The sequence below is a fragment of the Anabrus simplex genome, chromosome 8 (assembly GCF_040414725.1).
Source record: "Anabrus simplex isolate iqAnaSimp1 chromosome 8, ASM4041472v1, whole genome shotgun sequence".
Lineage (NCBI taxonomy): Eukaryota > Metazoa > Arthropoda > Insecta > Orthoptera > Tettigoniidae > Anabrus > Anabrus simplex.
This window is the reverse complement of record NC_090272.1, coordinates 89,993,109-90,009,441: the sequence shown is the minus strand read 5'-3', so window position 1 is coordinate 90,009,441 and position 16,333 is coordinate 89,993,109. Positions and strand designations below refer to the sequence as shown.

The 16,333-nt window shown below is 39.0% G+C and overlaps 1 protein-coding gene across 1 annotated transcript in view; it reads left to right on the top strand.

The window, feature by feature from the left end:
* Positions 1 to 16,333, top strand: part of Utx (Utx histone demethylase) — a 381,209-nt gene that overhangs the window by 171,527 nt on the left and 193,349 nt on the right. The window lies entirely within an intron of this gene.

Sequence of the window (16,333 nt, the reverse complement as noted above, 5' to 3'; positions counted from 1 at the left end):
CTGCCGGCAACACTGAAGATAGTATTCCGTAGTTTCCCATTTTCACACCAGTCACACCAGGCTGTGCCTTAAAGCCAAGGCCGCTTCCTTCACACCACTATTCATTTCCTATCCCATCGTCGCCATAAGACCTACCTGTGTCGGTGCGACGTCAAACAAATTAAAAAAACCTTGGTACGCTGCATTAATCCTATCTATCGGGTATGAGAGGAAACTGAAGACAAAAAGCACATCACAACAAACAATGGTCAATGTAATGTTATTGTTGATAAAGTTTGAGCTTTCTATATTGCAGGCCTTCACAATAGTTTTCTTTCGACTCTGTGATATTAGGGTGTCCTACAAAATTATTTGTATCATAGACTGTAGTTCTTTATTCTCAGACTTTACATACCGATTTTCACTAAATGCTGTTTACCCATTTTCTCGTGACTCGGCGCTGATATGGACTTAGTAACAAAAATCCAAATTCATGAATATCTCTGATTATATGCGGTACAGTAACAATGTATAAGACATAAGTGATCGGAAATTCAATAACTTCTTACATAACTACTACTAACTTACGACATAACTAAAGTTATGTTAGTTATGTAGTATTTATCGATACAACCACTGATAACATAAATTGAGAATTACATTTCAGGCCTTCCCCTAAACTACCATTTCATTCAACGTGAATAAAATAATTTGTAGCCTAGATTGCAGTGGTTCATCACCCGACATTACATACTGATTTTCATTAAATTCTCTTCAGCCGTTTTCTATTGATGTGTGTACATACATACCTACAGACAGACAGACAGAAATTACGGAAAAGTAAAAAATGCATTTCCTTGTTACTGTGGACATGGCAGATACAGAAATATCATTCATATCAAATTCTGAGCAATGCACAGGCATAACACTTATTTTATATATAGATTACATTTCAGGCCTTCCCCTAAACTACCATTTCACTCAGTGCGAATAACATTATTGATAGCCTAGATTATAGCGACCTATTCCCCGACTTTGCATACCAATTTTCGTGAAGATACGACCTCTAATAAAATAAATATTGGACAATTAAATTTTAGGCCTTCCCCTAAACTACCATTTTTCTCAGCGTGTATAGCCTATATTGCAGCGAATTATTTCCCATCGTCTACCGATTTTCATTGACACGGCCACTAATAACATAAATATTTGAGAATTAAATTTCAGGCCTTCCCCTAAACTACCATTTCACTCAGCGTGATTAAAATAATTTATAGCCTAGATTGTAGCGGTTCATTACCCAACTTTATTCCGATTTTCATTAAATTCTCTTCAGCCGTTTTCTCGTGATGCGTGTACAGACAGACAGACTCGGGCTGAGTGGCTCAGACGGTTGAGGCACTGGCCTTCTGACCCCAACTTGGCAGGTTCGATCCTGGCTCAGTCCGGTGGTATTTGAAGGTGCTCAAATACGTCAGCCTCGTGTCGGTAGATATACTGGCACGTGAAAGAACTCCTGCGGGACTAAATTCCTGCACCTCGGCGTCTCCGAAAACCGTAAAAGAATAGTTAGTGGGACGTAAAGCAAATAGCCTAGACAGACAGAAATTACGGAAAAGTAAAAAATGCATTTTCTTGTTACTATGGACGTGACCAATACAGAAATACCATTCTTTTCAAATTCTGAGCAATGTACAGACAAAACTCTTATTTTATATATATAGATAACCCTATTATTACCACACTTTTTCTGAGTTGTAGGTCCCCTCTTTACTATTTTACTTACAGTTTTCCTGTTAAGTTTCAACATTTTAGCTGTCTCAGAAATATAATCCGTGCGAACGTTGTTCTTCATAACGTATTCGTATGCGTTACATATCAGCCGTTGACTTTGCTTACTTAAAGTTTTAGTCGCCTTTCTTTTCTCCGCGGAACGACTACTACCCGGCTGAGTATCACTCGCGGGCGCGGAACCACTGCTGCTCGGCTGAATATCAATCGTGGGCACGGAACCACTGCTACCCGGCTGAGTATCACTCGCGGGCGCGGAACCACTGCTACCCGGCTGAGTATCACTCGCGGACACGGAACCAGTACTACTCGGTCGAATATCACTGTTACCGGGGCTCGGTTGAGGATCGTTTGCCTGCACTGGCAGGTTTAATTCAGGATTTTCTGATGCGATAATTTCCAGGTGTGATTCCCACGGCTTCCACATTACTGCGTGAAGCGAAGTGAAAAACACACTTCACAAATACTAATTAACGAAGCAAAGGAATAATCCAAAACTTTCAAACAGCGAACAAAGCAAGTGTGAATTGTCTGAGCTGAAAAGAGAGACTGACGTCTATTTAACAAGAGGTGCATTGGCAACAGAGCTGTGAGGATTTCTGAAGGAGAATGCGAACTTCCATTTCAAAGCCCACTGCCGTCATAAATCACCCCCTGCTAGGCCCGTAAGTGGCCAGGGTGATCAACTGTTTGCCGAACTTTTTGAATGCCGCTGGGTACGGGTTGAGCGTCAGGACTGTACTGATATAATGTTCAAAGTTGTTCTTGAAAAATATCTTTTGTACGAGAATTGATAATCTCTACAATTGCTTCTGGATTTGAAAGGATCTGCCGTCAGCACAGGCGATGAAGTGTTTGGATTTCTGTACGGTGTTTAGTGAGACCCTCATGTGTGCAGTATGGGTTCTTGTATGAACCAGCTGCATTGAAATTTGGTCCATAAATTTTGTAGAGCCGTCGCAAGGAGAGGGGACTTCACGCACATGATAAAAGGACATTTTTCTTCCCTTCAGTTACATGCAGAATACGTGTAATCTTGAAGGTCCTCGTTTGCTTTTAGAAAATAAGATCTCTTGCTAGATAAAATTCTGGCACCTCGATTCATTTAGTCACCTTTCTCCCTTATCAGTAAGAACCTGTAATGCTGTTCCTTTATTACGAAGAAGATGGATAATCTTATTTACTAGTACTTTATTATTATTATTATTGTTGTTGTTGTTGTTATTTCCCAAAATCGTGGTAGAGTTTGTGGTTAAAAGGTACCAGATACTGTCAAGGTCTACTTGGATGCTTTGATTAGATTTGTCCAATATTTTAAGTTTCTAGAAGTAGTAGTTTAGGAATGATATTCAATTTTCTGATGTGCTTTGTAAAGGCTACAAGGCTACAACTTGCTGGCCTGCAGGTTAAAATGCTTCGCTATGTGGCTGGTACTGAATGTGTTAATAGCATGGTTCTTAGCGCTGCTTGAGAAACACCTTGAGGAGGCGACGCGTTTTTTCTGGGGAGTTTTATTTTGGGCAGGCAGCCTTTCCTTACTGCCTGAGGAGTTTTTATTTTTGGTAGGTCCTCTTGCCTACTACCAGACAAAATGAGTCCTGGGGTAGGTGTATCTCAAAATACAATTTACTAGCTCATGTACCTGTGCTTTGCTACAAAATTCTAGGTAAAATACAAACAAGTCGTAAGGTTTTATTACATTGCATTGCTCTTAGTGTTACCCGAGAAGCGCTGCTGGGAGGTCGTCATACGCCATGTCAAGTCAGGGTTGGGGAGTTTTCATTATAATGGCAAATCCCATGTCCTACTACCAGTCACAACCAAGTCAGGGTGTTTTCGTTATAATGGCAGACCGTCTTGCCTACAGTCCGTCGCAGTTGAATTGCTTATTTGGCGTTATAAAGGCAGACCCCCTTGCCTACTGCTGTTCATATTATGTTGTCCAAGGTGCTTGTTAGAGTAAAGTTGTTTTATAAAACTTTCTTGCTAACTACATTTTTTATTCAACCCTGTGGTTGCAGAATCACAAAGCTGTCAGGAGAGCTTACACACAAACAGGCTAAGTATAACTGACCATGGGAAAAACTCCTGAAATCCACACCAGCAACTTTTAAAGACTGCCCCTGTGCTTTGTTTCTTGTCATTGCAAAGCATATTTTAATGGGAAATATCAGTTGTTTGAGAAAGTGATAGTCGGAGGAAGTCAGAGGAATACGGGGGATGGAAACTGTTTCTCCCACACTATATCCCATTATGATGGTTACTTCAGTCATGTAACTACGTAAAGACTTCAATTGCAGCCTGGTGCCATTACAAAGCTTAGGATATATCAGATTTCATAGCAGCGTTATAGGTGCTCCAACTTTCAGACTGAGATTATGAGATGGAAACCTTGGTGCATTTAACGTGTTGAGGAACTCGACAGGGTAGTAGACTACACTTTCTATCATGAAGTTCAGACATATATCTCACAGTCCTAGTAGGAAATTTGTCCATAAGGAATCGTTGATGCTTTCTGCAGTGGTGTTCTTGGGTGTGAGAATAGCTATTTTCTTAAGCCATTTCAGCCAGCGAGTCAATGCCTTCCATTAAGTAAGATAGAGAATGGAAAGAAACAGGACCAGTCTCCCTTTGTGGATACAACGCGATGAGGTACCATTACACCGCCTATAGCTCCATGCCTTACAACTCCTATTTTGCAAAAAAAAAAGAAAAACACACAAAAGAACAAGCTATGAGTAACAGGAATTACAGTGTACAGGAGCTCTAAGATGGTCGTAAGGAAGACCTGGAAGAACAGCTATAGTGTTGTGAACAATATGAATCTGAAAAGGAGAAAAGCTTTGAGAATAAAAGAAAAGAAGAAGAGAAGATAATGATGACCCACATGAAGTAGGATACTGCTGTACAATCGTGCTGCTATAAATGAGACAGCAGCACACAGAAGCAGAAGCTTCTGTGCTTTGCTAGGTATTGAAGGTAGGAATGGAAAAGAAAAAGAAAGTAGTCAGCTATGAGTAACAGGAACAAAGGTATACAGGAGCTCTAGGAAAGTATGGTAGAACATTTATAGCGTTGTGACCAAGTAAGTGGCTACACAGTTTGGGCCACGTAGCTGTCAGCTTGCATTCAGAAGATAGTGGGTTCGAACCCCACTTTCGGGAGCTCTGAAGGTGGTTTTCTTCGGTATCCCATTTTCACACCACGGAAACGCTGGGGTTGTAACTCAATTAAGGAGATGGTCTTTTCCTTCCCACTCGTAGCCCATTCATATCCCATCATCACCATAATATCTATCTGTGTTGGTGCAAAGTAAAGCAGATTGCAAAACAGAAATCCAGAGATAGTGTTGTGACCACAAATAAGTCTGAAAATGTGGAAAGTATCACCTCTTTCATTGTCTTAGACTGCCTTGCTTTCTACACATTAAGCAGGAAGTACAGACATAGCTAGAAAATTTTCTTAAAAACGATAAGTCATTTTAAAAATTTTGAAAAAGTTCAGTTGTGTTAAATTATCTCGAATATCTATTTTCAAACCTGCTTGTCCAGTAAATTATAGTTTATCAGGGATAGGAACAGAATCTTACAAATTTGGGGGAATTTAGGGTATTGGGAGGTCCTGTTACCACCCCCTGTTGCCGGTGAAACATTATTGAGAGTACCACTGTCGTCTTCATGATTGATATTTTCATAATCGCTAGGTTCACTTGAACTCTCACTTCACTAATTACCGGTAAATCATTATCACGATACAATTCTCTTTCAGTATCATAATTTAGCAAAGGACATGAAACACTGCACTGTGACAAAGCCATAGCGCAAACAAACAGTTTCTAGGGTCATTCTTTTGTCTCTAGTTCAGCCATGCAAGGAGGATAAATACTTCGAGCAGTGCTATTGCAGAGAGAATCTGTGCGATTCCAATGATGTGCAACAGATGGCATTTGCTTTCATTGTCAGCTACAATCAAAGCAATTAAGGCAAAGTTGGACAGGCCCGAGTACTTATTTGGGCTGACACCATGCAGCGTAATGGGGAGCCCGAGTACATTCTCAGGTACACAGCGAAGGAGTTAAGAATAGAAGAGAGATATAAAAGAAAATGAGATCCAAATGATAAGTGAACAGTATGAGTCTGTCTGATAGAACGCAGGTGCATGTCTGATCCTATTACTGTAAATGAGACAGCTGTCACCAAGCTCCGTAAAATTTGCTCACAGAACAATATCTTTTTCCTGAAATTTTTCCTTATGTCTTGAAGTAATCTGCCCAAACGGAAGCTTTAATGCTGACTTAATTAGAACAGGAGTCCACCTCTTCAATACAATCAATATTCCAGTAACTTTCAAAAATGATGCAATACATGATTGTTAGGATAATTATATCACATGTCACCTTATTTAGATGTATGGATTCAACGGACACTGGTTTCTAGTGACATTTTTTTACTATTTTTAATGTGCTTCAACTTCACTCTACATTGGCCTGTTTTAGTGATTGATGTAAACTATTTTTTAACCAAATATTCCATAAGATTGGATAGAGTTAAGAGTTCTTTGTTTTCCCATTAAGTGTGTGCTTATTTTAGTTTTGGGCAATTTTATTGTATATCTTTAAACATTGGATTTCTTGTTAACTTCCCTTCAACAGCTGAGGATGTCCCTCTCATAGGATGAAACATGTTCTGTAAATGTAAGTAATTTCATTTATACAGTAGAAGTCTGTTATAGTGAGAATTCAGAATTCGGTATGAAACGTCATTCAGTTTGTTCAAAATTTGCGTTTTTGCTGATGACATCCACACTACTGCTTTCTTGTTTGTTATTTTCAAAATCCAATATTACATGAAAATGTGTGTGTAATTTCTTTCTGAAAATAAATATAGTATCACTCCAGAGGCCTCTGTGGCAAACGTTTGTTTTCTTCTTCAAACAGCATCACCTAACTTAACCGTATATGTATCATGAAAACGTATTTCAAGCGCATGTGGAGAAATGATAACCTTGTCGCTACAAATTTACATGGGAATAGCCTCTCTGAAATTTAACCAGATGGGAGAAAATAAAAACTAACCTCTGAAATCAAGAATGCCCTCTGCCATATCTTGAGGTGTATCCCATTCTTACTTAATTGTAGTATTTAGCATTAAAATTAAGCAGTCGTTCACTTCAACTTTTATTTTTAAGAGTTAACAACTGCTATCGGACATGTTATTTATTCATTTATTACGAACACATGTTCTCCTCTTTCATTTCCATTTTTCTTTACGGGTGGTATTACTAATCGACACAGATATTGCCTCTGAATGTCGACGAGAGAGGTTGCTAGTGGACATAGAGAGGAAACGATGCTGAAGATGATCGATCGCATGCAGTATAATTGCTGGGTTCATAAATCTGCAGCTTCTCACCTGCATACACCCAGCGTCAGTGGGTAGGGTCTGACACATCCCACTCTGACGAGTCTAGTGTCAGACCTAAGACAAAACGCTGGTTAATAGAGCAAATGCCGGAAAAGCCAACATCTAATTTTTGATCAGATTGTTGATATGCTCTGTTGGTGGAAAAATATCTAATTCCCTCCATGGGAACTTTGAATTTCCATTTGGGTTCATAAATGTCGGTAATGGAAAAAATCTCATACGCTTAATCGCTGGTAGTAACGGATGTGTCAGTGATAGGGTGTCACTGTAACTGAAGGATAATACACAGTTTAATATAGTTTAATATAGGAATAGTTTAATATAGGAATTTTGAAGGGACAGACATTCTCTTTATATGCCGTATTCGTTAAAGCGGACTTCTACTGTATATTATTTTCTGAATATTGATTGTATTGAGAAGGTGGATTCTTTCTCTTCTAATTAACATTATGATTATTGTCAGTATAGAGAAAAAATGAAATTTGTTTCTTGTAAAGCTTTAACACATTGAAGGTCTTGTTCCCTTTCATATATTTTAATCCTCCGGACTTACTGGTCGGCGCTACACAATCACTTGCCTCCATTCATCTTGATCATCAGCTTTCCTTCTCCAGCATTTAACTCGCATCTTTCTAAGGTCATCTTAAACATCGTCAATCCTCACTGCAGAGTGATTTTTATTTATTTTATTTATTTATTTACATAGTTTATGTCCACATTTGGAGCACTTAAATCAAACCCAAATACATTTATGTTAACAAAGAATTAACTGAAGATTTAGCTTGCATCATCTTCCTTTCCCAAAACCTCTTCATTCTGGCTGACCTGGCTGCCCTTTCTTCATCAGATATGACATATTGTTTGTGTTGTACGTTTTTTAATGACAATCTTATTTGTTTGTTCTTGAGAATCCTTTTTTCTTTATTTTCAATTTGCTTCATTGTAATATTCAGCTCTTCTAAATCATTCTGAACTTTTTAAAACCAATTATTTTTTGTTTTACTTTTCCAAAAGTAAATAGTTGTTTTCTTATCCTATTATCATTTAATCTAGAAAGATGACAGAAAAAGGTAATTCTTCTTTTTCTCATCGTATCTCTTATAGATTCACTTTCCCTATAAACCACTGCATTAGGCAATAATCTCCATTGTCCATCCACCTGATGTTTTTTATTAATGATTCTTCTGAGTATCCTTCTGTCAACCTTTTGCAGTGTATCAGTTGTTGCTTTGGTGTTCAATTTAAATAGTGTTTCACCAGCATAAGTCACTTCAGGTTTAATGACTGAACAGTAATGTTGAAGTTTAGCATTGATTGACAGAGATTTTTTCTTGTACGTTGGCCATATAATTCGTTTGCTTTTTTTAACTTAAATGTTCTGATTTCTGTTGATGATTTTTCATTGGAGTTCCAAGTTATAATTTCACCAAGATATTTAAACTTATTCACAATTTTCATTTGTTTGGTATTAGCTAAGGTAATAGTTGATGCTGTAACAGGGAAGGTTGGCATTATTTCCGTTTTTTCATATGAAATTTGCAATCCAACTTTTCTTGCTATGTTATCAAGTTCTTCTATTTGCAATTTAGCTTCTTCCATACCATTAGCAAGTAGTGCAAGATCATCAGCGAATGCTAAACAACTGAGTCTTATTTTTCTGCCAATCTTTGTTATGTTGACACATCTTGTTCCATTCCCGCATGATTTTTTTCCAACACACAATTAAACAATAATGGTGAGAGTCCATCTTCCTGCCGAAGTCCAGTATTAATGTCAAATGGCTTTGAGAGTTCATTTCTAAATCTGACTTTAGATTTAGTGTTCTTAAGGGTAATTCCAATAAGGCGAATAAGTTTTGGATATAAACCGGAGAAATAGGGAAATGCCTTTTGGTCCCAGTTTCAATGATGGTGAAACCCTGACATTCACCTCCCCGTGGTAGAGAGGGGGCAACGGCTGTATATATAGATTATATGTACAGGTGGCTAACGAATGAAGGGACCGAGTATCTCCTGGTATAAGGAGACCACCCTCTATCAAGTGCCAACGGCCTCCTAGGAGGGCGGATGAGCGGATAGAAGGAAGGGCACTCTTCTTCCCTTGGAGTGAGAAATTGCTCCTAAAGGCGGAAGAGCCACTAGATGGCCAACGGCAACGGAGAAGGCAACGGGAAACCACTCCATTAAAGACCCACTCCACAAACTCATCATTCATCAATCCATATTTCATTAATCATCCTTCCAGATCACATCTGGAATGGTAAACCCTGACTACGATCAGAAACATTGATCAGATAATCAGTGATTTTTATACAGATTGTAGGTAATTCTTCGTTCTTGGTATCTGATCCCAATTACCTTCAGAATCCCAGTTAGCTTGGTCCAACCAACATTATTGAATGCCTTTTCTAGATCTACGAATGCCATGTTCATGGGCTTGTTTTTAATTCGGCCCTTTAGAATCAGATGTAAATTGAGGATTGCTTCGTGTATTCCTACATTTCTTCCAAACCACATTGATCTTCTCCCAACTCAGTTTCAACTTGTCTTTCCGATCTTGTGTAAATAATGTGTTGAAATTTTTCAGGCCTGAAATACTAAACTAATGGTGCAGTTGTTTTCACACTTGTCAGCACCGCTTTCTTGCAAGCAGATATAACAACATTCTGCTGAAAATCAGATGGCACTTCTCCAGTGTCATACATTTTACACACTAAGTGGAATAATCTCCCCATGCTGGTTTCACGTAAGACAGTAATTCAGAGAGAATATCATCAATTCTAGGTGCCTTGTTCCTCTTCAGGTCTCTCAAAGCTATGTCGAATTCTGAACTAAAAAAATTGGGTCTCCCATTTCATCAGTATCAACAACTTGTTCCAGAAACAAATCTTTTAAGTCTTAACCTCGATAATAATAATTTCGTGTGGCTATTTCTAGCCGGCTGCAGCCCTTGTAAGGCAGACCCTCCGATGAGGGTGGGCGGCATCTGCCATGTGTAGGTAACTGCGTGTTATTGTGGTGGAGGATAGTGTTGTGTGTGGTATGTGAGTTGCAGGGATGTTGAGGACAGCACAAACACCCAGCCCCCGAGCCATTGGAATTAACCAATTAAGGTTAAAATCCCCGACCCGGCCGGGAATCGAACCCGGGACCCTCTGAACCGAAGGCCAGTACGTTGACCATTCAGCCAACGAGTCGGACTTAACCTCGATACAACTGTTGGATATGTTCCTGCCATATTTCTGCCTTGCCTTATTGCTCTACGAGTGGTTTTCTATCTGAGCTTTTAATGTTCATACACCTTTCCTTTTTCCAAAGGCCTCATTTTACTGTATGCAGCATCTACCTTTCCAGGGACTATATAACCTTCAACGTCCTTACACTTCTTTTTCAGCCATTCTTCCTTAGCTTTCCTGAATGTTCTATCCACTTCATTCTTTAATCATTCACATCCTTTTCTGCCCTCCTCCTTTTTTGCCTCTTTGTACTTTGATCGTTCACCAGTCAGGTCTAGCATCTGCGATGATTCTTAGTTGATCTTTCCTCTTTTCCTAACCTTTCTTCAGCAGCCGTACTGACCTTATTCTTCATGACTATCCATTCTTCTATCGTGTTCCCTTCATTTAGTCCTTCTGCAACATGATCCTTGAAACAATCCCTCGGACTATTTTCTTTCAAATTGTCTATATCGCATCTCCTTGTATTCCTTCTTTCTTCAATTTCTTCAACTTCAGATGGCATTTCATGGCTAATAAATTGTCTAAGTCCACCTCTATTCCTGGGAACGTCTTGCAGTCCAGCACATAATTTCTTAATCTCTGCCTAACCATAATGAAATCTATTTGATACCTTCCGGTGTCTCCAGGTCCTGTCCACATATACAGCCGACACTTGTGATGTTTGAATTAAGTATTAGCAAGGACTAAATTATGATCAGTGTAGAATTCAACTAGCCAACTTCCTGTTTCATTTCTTTGACCCAGTCCGAATTCTCCTACTGTATTAGCTTCTCTTCCTTCACTTACCACTGCATTCCAGTCTCCCTTCAAAATTAGATTCTTATCACCTTTTACACATTGCCTTAAATCTTCTGTGTGTTCAGTTTTTTTTAAATTTCAGTTTCTTCATTTTTCGTTGAACTAGTAGGCAAATAGACCTGCACTATTGTGGTGGTCATTGGTTTGGTTTCTATCTGGACAGCAATAATCCTTTCACTATATTGGTCATAGTTGGGGTTGCCATACATCTTGAAAAAGCGGGATTCTCCTGAATTTGAGCATGTGTCCCGACGTCCTGACTGAATATTTAAAAATCGGAGCAAATTATTTAAAATTTTGTTGAAATGTTTTTGAAAAGGGAATGGATTTTTTTGGTTGGTTTTAGAGTCTGATGTTATTACCTGACGTCATGGTAACAGGTTTGACCTATGCTAACGCTGTCTACTTCCACCCGGGAGCAGCGTGTCGAATAATGATGAAAATTATTTTGTATCCATGTTAGCTGGTAATAAATGCGTTCAGTTTTTAAAGCAGTGTAAATCCAGTGAGCAATATTCTGAATTGCTTAAATTGGCTCAGTCCTATTTCTGTTTACCTGGCCATAATGCATGTATGGAAATATATTTTTTCTTTCATGAATTCACAATGGACAGATGACATAAATAGACTGAAAGTAGAATCTGTTAAATCAGTATTATTGCTGCAATACAATTTTAAAGAAATATATTGGCAAGTATTTCATTATTACATTTAAAAAATTGATGAGTTGCTAAAATGTGAGTCAAGTTCAGGAAAGTATGATGGGGATCAGCATCAAGGCACTTCTGCGTCATAAATATCTTTAAGCAAAGGTAAATAAATACTGTTTTTAGTTTTCCATTTATTCATGTTATTGAGAAATGAGTAATTCCACGTTACTTAAAAATGTGATATAATGCAAATAACATTGAATATTATATAATTTTGGAGTGGTCTATTAAGTACGGTGGGTGTTTTGTATAGAGTACCGTATGATTTCTTATTTCCCTATTTGATTTTTAACATTAACATCATATAACAATTGTGCATTTCGGTAACGGAATTAACCAAATGCACTCGTTGGAACCATGGGTGCCGAATTTTGGTCTTGAGCATGGGGCAAGGATGAAAATATCAGATATTCTTACGGGAGCAAAACACGATTGTGTCCCCGTACCACTATATGTATGGGGGCAAGTGCTCCCGTGGAGTTGGTACCTATGGTTAGAACTTGTGGATGTTGGTGTCCTGAATTTCATCCTGAACCTTATGGCAACCCTAGTCATAGTAGCCCATTGCCGTATTTTCTTATTCATTATTAACCAATTTCTGCATTTCGCCTGTTTGATTTTGTGTTGATAATTCTGTAGACTGAATGCAAGACAGCGTGTGATAAGGAAAAAGGATGAGAAAATAAACGGTCTCGAGAGCCCTGAATAGATAAAATTTATGATTAGGTTGACACTCGGGTTCTTCCCTGAGAGGAAGCAAGGTTATGTTGCTTTGTATGAAGCCTTGCAAAAATCGGTGAAAGTTTAAATACAGCACTCGGGACTCTTCCCGCAGCACAGAGACTGGTTGTTTAAATTTACCGCGCTGAGGGGTTAATACTCCTCTCATCTTTAGAAACGGTAGGTGTAGTTTTCATGGTACCTGTGGATATATGACGTAAAATGTCCTCATGTTGGAGAAAAATTGAATCTGGTGTTTTCATATCCCTGTTGGATAGTTCTTAATGTATTCGGCAGTACGTTTTCTCGAACACCTTCTTCCTTGTCCCCTGCAGAAACTTCTTAACAAGGTTTGCTATTTTGCTTTACATCGCACCGACACAGATAGGTCTTATGGTGACAATGGGGCAGGAAAGGCCTAGGAATGGGAAGGAAGCGGCCATTGCCTTAATTAAGGTACAGCCCCAGTGGGATTCGAACCCACTATCTCCTAACCGCACGGCCAACTCGCCCGGTTTAACAAGGTTTTGCTATATTGTTTATGGTGGTACACCCAGATTTCACTCCCTCGGTTACAAAATATCACAATAAAGAACTTTTTCTTTTCCTAAATAACTAATAAGGGACATTTGTGCCATATTTCAGCAATCTAGCTTCATGGGAAGTGGGAGAATAAGTGATATAATGATTAGGGTACTTACTGTGTACCACCCCTTTATTCACATAACATCCGAATGAAGCATCTTTACTTTCCCTAAATACTTCATATGAAACACCTGTGCCAAATTGCAGCGCCTTATGTTCGTGAGAAAAATTAGTGATTTTGTTTTTTAATCATTAGGTTCTTTAGTCTGTTGAAACTGTGTAATAAATTTGCCAGTCTGAGTGGCTCAGGTGGTTGAGATGCTGATCTTCTGACCCCAACTTGGCAGGTTCGATCCTGGTTCACTCCAGTGGTATTTGAAGGTGCTCATATACATCAGTCTCATGTTGGTAGATTTACTGGCACGTAAAAGAATTCCTACCTTAAAATATTCTGGCTCCTTGGCGTCTCCAAAAAGTGATTTTTTTTTTTTTTTTTTGCATATTGCTTTACGTCACACGGACACAGATAGGTCTTACGGCGACGATGGGATAGGAAAGGCTTAGGAGTTCGAAGCAGCCATGGCCTTAATTAAGGTACAGCCCCAGCATTCGGCTGGTGTGAAAATGGGAAACCACGGAACACCATCTTCAGGGCTGTCGACAGTGGGATTTGAACCCTCTATCTCTCGGATGCAGGGTATTAAAAAATGAAAATGTAATTAGTGGGATGTAAAGTAAATTGTTAAAATCAGTCGAAGGCATGTGTTGATAAAATGGCTGCAGTGAGAATTGATGGTAGAATGAGTTCTTGGTTCGGGGTACTTGCAGGGGTTAAACAACGCTGTAATCTTTCACCTTTGCTGTTCATAGTTTACATGGATCATCTGCTGAAAGGTATGAAGTGGCAGGGAGGGATTCAGGCAGGTGGAAATGTAGTAAGCAATCTGGCCTATGCTAACGACTTGGTCTTAATGGCAGATTGTGCCGAAAGCCTGCAGTCTAATATCTTAGAACTTGAAAATAGGTTTAGTGAGTATAGTATGAAAATTAGCCTTTTCAAAGGCTAAATTGATGTCAATAGTTAGTCAGCAGAATTGATTGTCAGATTGGTGATACAAAGCTGGAACACGGAGATAATTTGAAGTATTTAGGTTGTATAGTGGGACAGAATCAAAGTGTAGTAAAGGTAATGCAATGAGCTTGCAGTTGCAATCAACTGTGTTCTGTAAGAAGGAAGTTAGCTCCCGAACGAAACTATCTTTACATCATTTACTTTAATTTCCGGGTTGAACCATGTTGTAGTTGTCTGCACATCATGTACAGTTTGCCGACGTTTTGAATACTGACCCAGAAATTGAATTAAATAATTCTTCACACCGTGGAATCTTCACTTCTAAGATATCTGTACATCGGTCTGTTTTCGGACCAACTTTGCTTTACGGGTGTGATTACTGGGTGGACTCAGGATATCTTATTCATAAGTTAGAAGTAATGGACATGATAGTAGCGAGAATGATTGCTGGTAAAAACAGGTGTGAACAATGTCAGGGAACTCAGAATGAGATGAATCTAACGTTACGAATTTCATTCTTCGGGTTCTGCATTGAATCAAGATTCAAGAGGAGATGAAGGCCAAGTTAGGAATGAACTCTATGGATGAAGCTGTATGCATAAATTGTCTTCGGTGGTGGGGTCATGTGAGGCGAACGGAGGAGGATAGGTTACCTAGGAAAAAATGGACTCCGTTATGGAGGGTAAAAGAAGTAGAGGGAGACAAAGACGACGTTGGTTAGACTCTGTTTCTAACAATTTAAAGATAAGAGGTATACAACTAAATGAGGCCACAGCACTAGTTGCAAATTGTGGCGACGTTTGGTAAATTCACAGAGGCTTGCAGACTGAATGCTGAAAGGCATAATGGTCTATAATGATAATGTACGTGATTATTATTATTATTATTATTATTATTATTATTATTATTATTATTATTAGTAGTAGTAGTAGTAGTAGTGGTGGTGGTAGTAAATTTATGAACTACCTGGAAAAGAAAAACATTAGACATGAAACAAACATATATACATACATAATCATTACAGACTGTTATGCCTTTCAGCGTTCAGTCTGCAAGCCTCTGAGAATTTACTAAACGTCGCCACAATCCTCGATTTGCAACTAGTGTTGTGGCCTCATTTAGTTCTATACCTCTTATCTTGAAATTGTTAGAAACCGAGTCTAACCGTCGTCGTCTTGGTCTACCTCTGCTTCTTTTACCCTCCATAGCAGAGTCCATTATTCTCCTAGGTAACCTATCCTCCTCCATTCGCCACACATGACCCCACCAACGAAGCCTGTTTATGCGTACAGCTTCATCCATCGAGTTCATTCCCGAATTAGCCTTTATCTCCTCATTCCGAGTACCCTCCTGCCATTGTTCCCAACTGTTTGTACCAGCAATCATTCTTGCTACTTTCATGTCTGTTACTTCTAACTTATGAATAAGATAGCCTGAGTCCACCCAGCGTTCGTTCCCGTAAAGCAAAGTTGGTCTGAAAACAGACCGATGTAAGGATAGTTTAGTCTGGGAACTCACTTCCTTCTTACAGAATACTGTTGATCGCACCTGCGAGCTCACTGCATTAGCTTTACGACACCTTGATTCAATCTCACTATATTACCATCCTGGGAGAACACACAACCTAAATACTTGAAATTATCGACCTGTTCTAGCTTCGTATCACCAATCTGACATTCAATTCTGTTGAATTTCCTACCTACTGACATCAATTTAGTCTTCGAGAGTCTAATTTTCATACCATACTCATTGCACCTATTTTCAAGTTCCAAGATATTACACTGCAGGCTTTCGGCACAATCTGCCATTAAGACCAAGTCGTCAGCATAGGTCAGACTGCTTACTACATTTCCACCTAACTGAATCCCTCCCTGCCATTTTATACCTTTCAGCAGATGATCCATGTAAACTACGAACAGCAAAGGTGAAAGATTACAGCCTTGTCTAACCCCTGTAAGTACCCTGAACCAAGAACTCATTCTACCATCAATTCTCACTGAAGCCCAATTTTCAACAT